Raw genomic sequence first — 8,553 nt, 5'->3', positions numbered from 1 at the left:
TTGAAAAAACAACAATAATTTACATTTTTTAATAATTTTCATATAAACTGATAGAAACATTTTGGAAATACATTGAAATATCGTTGCTTCGAGTCTTGATTTAAATTAAGCAAATTCGCTAAAAACTATAAACTCTGAGTGGAAAACTGTAAATTGTTGATCGTCCTTGATACAGCTATACAAATGAGCTGAGAACAGCTCGGAATTTTGAAGATTCAATTCGGCTCTCGGTTGGAGTACAAAACCACGGATTGCCTCAGCTCCAGATGAATTTCTTTACTTTCCGTTTACGCAATATATCGCCTTTCTGCCTTTGTTAAATTGCAGTATCTTTATGGTATAAGTTTTCGGTATCGTCCTATATCGTAATGAATATGGTCGGTTGGTACGTAAAAATTGTTTCAACCTTATTCAAATAAGGTATATGAAACTATCTTCGTCGTTTAAAGGTAACTTCGACGATAACTGGCGATGTTTGTATGTATTATTTGTGTTGACTTGTGTTGGCATCTATTTCTTAATATATTAAGCTGAGTAAAGGTTAAGAAACGAAATTTGGCAAGATAACTCGTATATAAGGAAAATTGTGCTATTAAATTTTGGTGGTTGAAGCTGGAGCGAGTAAGAAGATGGAGAGTATCACGTGTCGTACCTCGGATGAGGCCGGATTTAATAAAAATTCTATTCGTTATTAGAATTTACAATATTTTTATAAATTCATCTCAACCGTAAGATCTTTCATAACAAAAACGAGATAAGAAAAATTTTTAAGTTAAATGAACGATATTATTAGTGTTTTTCTCGTTGATTCATAATGTAATGTCATTCTCTGAGTACTTTCTGTTAAAACTGAAGAGATTGTGTATAATGATACACTGTTTGAGTGCAAACTATGTTTCATTGAACAAATACAAATAACAGTCGACCAGCACAAGCCTTTTGTTTAGTTTCTACTATAATGGAACTCGGTACAAAATAAGGCGCGAAACGATGTGACGCACCCTCGCAGTTCAGAATACTTTCCACATTATAATGTTGAAGATCAAATGTTAGTCAAATTTTTACATCCAACAATTCAGACAAAAAGCGAAGAAAAACTTCCCAGACAAGTCGTTCGAAAAGCTACAGGAATTGACTAAAATTCGTTGTTATTACCAATTATCATCACTGTATTGTTTTATACAGGCTTATTACTATGCGCTGTATTATGAACATTATTTTATTTTTTATTGAATGTGATATTCACGATTCTTATGTGTTTTATAATGTGTCCGTACATATATATATTTCCTTTTACTAAATAACAAATAATGTCAATCTGAGTATTTTCTGTCATAACGTTGCATTCGACGAATCAAAAGGTAAATCAAAACTACTGTGATTTGTTATTCAAAGCTTCTTTGTTTTTTAATTACAATAAGAAAAGTTAATATTTCAATTCGGAAACGTTTTATTTTCATAAATTACATCAAACAAATATTTAAATCAGATTACACGTTTTGAAAGAACATCCATAAAATAAATACTGGAAGAATTCTAAAAGATTCAAAATTTAAAAGAAAAAAAGAGCTTTACGAATGTTTATTTAAAAGATGTTTCCTGTGATAACTTAACCTGAATTTTTAAGACAATTTTCAAGTCTCTTGCCCTGCGTGAATGCGAAGATGACTTATTAAATGATCTTTCCTCGAAAATTTCCTTTTGCAGTGATCACAAGCAAATGGCTTTTCTCCTGTATGAATGCGAACATGATTTACTAGATGATGGCGTAGTGTAAAGCTCCGTTTGCAGTGGTCGCAGGTAAAAGGTTTCTCTCCAGAATGAATCATAACGTGCTGTCGTAAACTGTATTTACGACTGAATCTTTGAGCGCAGAACTGACAAGGAAATGGCTTTTCTCCCGTGTGAATCCTGCGATGACGTTCTAATTTGGACTTAAAACGGAATGCTTTTCCACAATCTTCACAGCGAAATTTCTTTGCGTTTTCGTGCACAAAACCTATAGAAAAGTCAAACGATGTTAAATCTGAATTTAAACATCGAACATAAATCAATAAATACAACCACAAATGCAGAAACACATGTTCGACTTATTGGCTATATCTTAATAATAAATCTATATTTAATCTAAAATAAATCCAATTTCAAATTTATCGTAAAATGCAGAAAACAATCGTTTATAACAATTTCCTCGTTTCTTTCGGTCCCGACAAAAATTGTTCAAGGTTTATTTACAAAAACATTTTTCTCGATAAAATTATAACAAAGACAGTCTTTCCGATGTTTAAATCCATTTTGTCAGTAGTAAATATTCACTTCTTTCTTCGAAACTTTCAGATTTCATCCGTAATTCTTCGGGCAAAATGTTGGACTCCTCCTAAGTATATGTTAGAAGAAGAAACGTAAATATCAAACATTGTATAATAAAATCTTAACTTTCATTATTAATTTGTTACTTAAAAGAAATGTGACAGACTTTTATATTATTAAACACATAAATTTTAAATATACATACGACCTTTCGGGTTACTTAAAAAAAGAACTGCAAAATATAAAAAATAAACAAGATATATTAGAGAGGTTGCGGCCGACGTATACGTGTATGTCGGACGTTCAGCGCCGCTTTCCTATAAGTCTAAATGTTTGATTATAATGTTTGGATAGTCAGTGGAATCATGCTCGACGTCCCAAACACCATTGCCAAACTTCTAGGCCTTTAGGAAAACTTCCGACGTACACGTTTTCGCGTCCGACGTACACGTATACGTCGGCCGCAACCTCTCTATTAATGATCCATGAAGTGATGTCATCCTCCGAGTACTTTCTATTTCATAACATTAAAGAGAAATTATGCGCCTTGTTTGAGTGAAAAGACAATTTACGTCTAACGATAGAGACAAAAGGTGACTCAAACCCTTTCAGTGGAGTTTTTCGACGTGCTACGGGAATAATGCAAATTGTGTCCCTCTTTAAATATAATAAAATATTCATTAATTTCACCAAACTCATTTATATTTACACTAGTTTATCGAATTAAACCTTTAAAATATCCTAATTCTTTAATCTGTTTAATTATTTACTCGGAGATCCCAATTGATATGTTCATCTCACCTCATATCGTTGTCGGAATTTCTCTTCATGCAACAAATCTCCTTCCTTTCTTAATTAAAAAAGACTGCATTTTCTCGTTTTTATAATGCACAAACCCCGAATCTTTTCCAAATTTAATTCAATTGGCTGTTAATTCGGCCGTTACAAATTTAAAAAAAATCTAGTGGCTCCACCTGACATTCAAAAGCAAAAAGTCAAAAACAATCGACATCACTCGCTAAGGATACGTAATTTCTTCGACATAATTTAATCTCGAGTGTATATCGCATATTCCCAACTGAATAATTATTAGTACACAATACGCGTAATTATCGATGGACGCTAATCGAAACACGTCCATCGACATTTATTATCTGTTATTATCTTTCAATGTTTAATTATTCTCGTCGTTTCGGCATTGTAGTTATTAATTGTATTGTAATTGCTTCCTCTGATAATTGGGAAATATAGCGTATATTCGTGACTACTTTTTAACTTTTTTCAATTTCTTCTTCTGATTTGTACAATAAAAAAATTTCCGCTGAAAACAATTTCGTCCGAAGCGTATACGAAATATATTTTTATTGAAGAGATTTAGGAACAATCGAAGTTTGCGTTACACGAATAAAGCTGTTCTATGTGTTTTTTTTCTAGTCGCATATCTAAGCAATTTTTAGTTCTTTTCACGCATTCTCTGGATGGTCGTAATTGCAGATGTAATGAGGTCCCGGAGCTTTGCCAAAGACTTGGATAATGGTGGCACATAAACCGTGTTCTTTAGATACTCCAACAGAAGAGAATTCACACGGCGAGTGGTCCGAACGCTTGCAAAGTATCGATACAGAGTTTCATCGTTGATTCAAGTCCATTCCAGCGGTGGGGAAGTTCTGCGTTCGAGTACGACGCATCTCCGTATGCAGCTCAGAAGCTCCATTCTTCGTTAAAGAAAGTAATAGGAAAGTCTTTTGTTTCGTAGCCACAATTTTGACAACGACCGTCGAATGCCACTTGGTGTGTAGCGAGGAAATCTTCATAACTGCGCTTCAAATTTCGAGAATTTCGCTATTGATTCGTGTCTAGAGTGGATACCCAGCGCGATATTTTGAAATTACAGAACTTTAAGGCCCCGACTACTTGTTTATAATACCTCTGTATATTGAAGAGATTGGATATCGAAATAATTTTAAAACAATTAAATAACCACCATTTTTTTAATTAGTATTCATTCCTATTAATAATTTTCTGTAAATCTGCAGACTTAAAGATAAATGTTTAAATTATAATGGGTAAAAACAAATAAAGAATACTTATAAAGTCCAAAAACAATTATGCCGGCATTTGTAAGCGTTCATATTGGATATCAAAAGCTGCAGTCTCAATTCAGATTTCAATAATTTACAAGTTTCTTCAAGTGACATTAGAATAATTTACAGTTTGGTGCGATATAAAATGGCTTTAAAGTAGACTTATGTAACAAAGAAGTTTTGTTAGTAAAAGGAAAATCCTGACAATTATAATATTGAATTTAAAGGATGAGATGAGGCTTTCGCGTAAAACATTTCCAAGTAAAAATTCACTTTTCAACTGAAATAAGGAAGAAATTTATATTTTTTATACGATAACCTAGAAAATATATATAAACGAATATTATAAATTCGATAAATATTTACTAAATTCAAATTAGATAATAAGTGAAACGTTTCTGATTTCCCGTACTTCGACCTAACGACGTGTCTGAAAGGTTCTGATTTATGTTTAGGCCGTAAGGTTGGAACCAATGTTCCTTTTGAATCAAAGTTGATGTTGACCTCCCTCGTGCCAAGATATCGAAAACACTTATCGGATCACAACAGTTAATTACTGGCTCATTAAATTAATGAAAGCGCAAATAACTTTATCCCATTTGATTTTTACATTTCTCAAAACTGGCCTGTGGTATTCTGTCAGATCGTATGTATGTTTAAAATTTATTCATTTTAATAAGAAGAAAAAGCCCCCTGTATTGTTTGTAAAATAGCAGGAAAAAGCCAATTTCGAGATTCTATATTCAAAGCTTAATTTTTATTATTTTGTTTTGTGGTATTCTTTGAAGCACATAACAATTCTTCAGAAGAATTTCCAGATACGAATACTTTTTAGATGTTGGAAGTGAGCTATTTACTTGTAAGCAATTGTCTTAAAAGCTGAAAGCTTTGCTTTTTCTAGGGAATTCACATCGAATAATGTATGTTTAATAAATAAAATTTTAAACAGTTTTTTTAAGAGAACAGAAAAGGAAGAAGTGGTCATAAACAATTGTTTTTAATAATTAATATAAACACTAAAATAGGGTGGTTAAGATTACGAAATGATCTCAATTTATTCGTTAAATTTAGTAAATATTTATCGGATTTATTAAATTCATTTATATATTAACTAGGTTATCGTATAAAATATAAAAATTTCTTACTTATTTCGGTTAAAAAATTACATTTTTACTTGAAAAGATTTCACGTAAAAGATTCATTTCATCCTTTAAATTCAGTATTATAATTGTTAGGATTTTCCTTTTACTAACAAAACTTCTTAGTTACGTAAGTCTGCGTTTACGCCTTTTTTATATCGCACAAAACTCCAAATTATTCTATTGTCAATTGAAGAAACGTGTAAATTATTCAAATCTGAATTGAAGCTGCAGCTTTTGACAAGTGCCGGCATAATTGTTTCCAAACTTTCAAACATTTTTAAAGCTCAGTAACTTCAAACTATAGCACTTGGCAATACAATCCAAACACGAAACAGAAGAAAACTTTCCATATTTGAAGCACACTTACGACTATTTCCTTGCCACACACCAAGTGGCATTCGACGTTCGTTGTCAAAATTGTGCCTACGAAACAAAAGACTTTCCTATTACTTTGTTTAAGGAAGAATGGATCTTCTGAGGTACATACTGAGGTGCGTCGTACTCGAACGCAGAACTCCCCCACCGCTAGAATGGACGTTGAATCAACGATGAAGCTCTGTATCGCTGCTTTCCATTCGTTCAGACCACTCGCCGTGTGAATTCTCTTTTGTTGGAGTATCTAAAGAACACGGTTTATGTGCCATCATTATTCACGTCATTGGCAAAACCCCGGGACCTCATTACATCTGCAATTACGATCATCTGGAGAATGCGTGAGGAGAACTGGACAACTGCTTAGTCATGCGACTAGAAAAAGAACACACATACAACAGCTTTATTCGTGTAACACAAACTTCGATTGTTCCTAAATCTCTTCAATGAAAGTTGGGGAAATACGTACAAAATGACATAGGCAGCATAATTCGAATTTGGCGATCTTAAGTGCGCAACTGACCATGATACCACGTTATCCGAGCAGCTTTTACTAACCTGTAAAAATGTGAACACGCTCCTCTCATTTGCCCGGTTGTCATGGCCGACAACAAGAAATGACACGTTATGAGTTTTTTTCCTTGCAACAAATTTTTTGTATAGATGATAAATTTTTCACTATTTTATCTATTTGTGTAGCATTTATTTCAACCCTCAAGAATTTGTTGTTGCACTTAAATAACTTTTTCCATTAAAAATAACATNTTTGTATGGATGATAAATTTTTCACTATTTTATCTATTTGTGTAGCATTTATTTCAACCCTCAAGAATTTGTTGTTGCACTTAAATAACTTTTTCCATTAAAAATAACATCTTTGTATTTATTTTATAATTTTGATTTTTTATAACGTTATATGAACACAACGACATACATAGGCAACGGGCATAATGACATACCTGTCATTTAGTCCATAAGAGCTTAGTCAAAGAACTTACCTTAACCTCTTAACGTTTTATTAATTATAAAAAATGGCTTCCAAACAAAGTCTTTCATTATTGTTTAAAAGAAATATTAGTATAAAACTTTATTTCCTTTCTTACGTATTATTTACAAACTTATTAACTTTTACATAACAAAAAACTTGCAACGAATCACGTGACTCGACAAACCTCTTTAGTTTTAACTTCTACTCCTAATATGAAGGCAATTAAATCAAAAAATGAGTCCAAAGCTCCGCCAGAGAAAAGGAGGCGAAACATTAATAAAAAGCTACTTGAAGAAGAAAATTTTCCTGATAACTCTCATGATGATGATGAAGATTGTCCATGCATGTATTGCAATGATCTTTTTTCCCGATATAAGCCTGGAGAAGACTGGTTACGGTGCTTAAATTGTTTCCGTTGGGCTCACGCTTCTTGCGCTGATGTTTCATTTGTGAACTTTGTCAGTAATTTTATAGCTTTTACGTGTATGTCATTTTGTCCTTACGTAATATGTCATTTTGTCCACAGTATATGGAGAAAATGGATTTTGGATGATCTCGATGAAACTAACAATATTTTTTTTCTATTATCTTGATATTGTAAATGTTTAGTATATTTTATAGGTAACGAACCAAAGATGATTGGTGTAGAATATGGCAGTGCTGTGTTTTACTAATAAAGAGTTATGAACCTAAAACAAAACCGTATGTCATTTTGTACGTATTTCCCTTATATTTCGTATACGCTTCGGACGAAATTGTTTTCAGCGGAAATTCTTTTATCGTATAAATTAGGGGAGAAAATTGAAAAAAGTTGAAAAGTAGTTAAGAATATACGCTAAATTTCCAGTTATCAAAGGAAGCAGTTACAATACAATCAATAACTACAATGTCGAAACGACGAGAATAATTAAGCATTGAAAGATAATAACAGATAATAAATGTCGATGGACGTTTCGATTAGCAATAAATAATTACACGTATTGTGAACTAAGAATTATTCTAATTATGACTATGCGATATACACTCCAGATAAAATTATGTTGAAAAAATTACGTATCCTTAGCGGTGAGGTCGATGATTTTTGAACTTTCCAATTTGAATGTCAGGCGGAGCCACTAGGGTTTTTTTTAAATTTGTAACTGACGACTTAACCGCCAGTTCGATTCAACTTGGAACAGAAGATTAGGAATTTGTGCATTATAAAAAGAAAATGCAGACTTTTTTTAATTAAGAGCGGGAGGAGATTAGTTGCAAGGAAGAGAAATGCCGACAACGATAATGTTGAACTTATGAGGTGAGACGAACGTTTCAATTGGAATATTTCCGAGTAAATACTCGAACAGATTAAAGAATTAGGATATTTTAAAGATTTAGCCTACAGTAGTACCTCAGGATACGAAATTAATCCGTTCGGAAACTTAGATCGTGTCATGAAAGTGGTGAAACTTTTACCCCCCATACGATTACATGTAAAACCAAATAATCCATTCCAACACGAAAAACGCACTCAAAGCTAAGTGGTAAAATTCATTCATTGGAATTCATTCATTGGAAAAAAATGACTTTAGTAAGGAAAACACTGAAAAATGCGTTTTGTAGTTGTTAATGTATAAATAGCCATAATAGAATAATAATTGATAAAATAAAGATAAGTTAG

General features: G+C 32.4%; 1 long non-coding RNA gene across 2 annotated transcripts in view; it reads left to right on the top strand.

Annotated features, from left to right (window-relative positions):
* The first annotated feature begins 8,054 nt into the window (after positions 1 to 8,054).
* Positions 8,055 to 8,553, top strand: part of LOC111631789 — a 6,042-nt gene continuing 5,543 nt past the window's right edge. For both annotated transcript variants that reach the window (XR_002757761.1, XR_002757762.1), the window contains exon 1: positions 8,055 to 8,190. This is a non-coding gene — a long non-coding RNA (uncharacterized LOC111631789). The remainder of the gene's footprint in view (positions 8,191 to 8,553) is intronic.

Source organism: Centruroides sculpturatus, unplaced genomic scaffold (genome assembly GCF_000671375.1).
Source record: "Centruroides sculpturatus isolate CEXI.00-Female unplaced genomic scaffold, Cexi_2.0 scaffold72, whole genome shotgun sequence".
In the NCBI taxonomy this organism is placed as follows: Eukaryota; Metazoa; Arthropoda; class Arachnida; order Scorpiones; family Buthidae; genus Centruroides; species Centruroides sculpturatus.
Note: the sequence above shows the minus strand (reverse complement) of the source record. Positions and strands in the feature narration are given on the sequence as shown.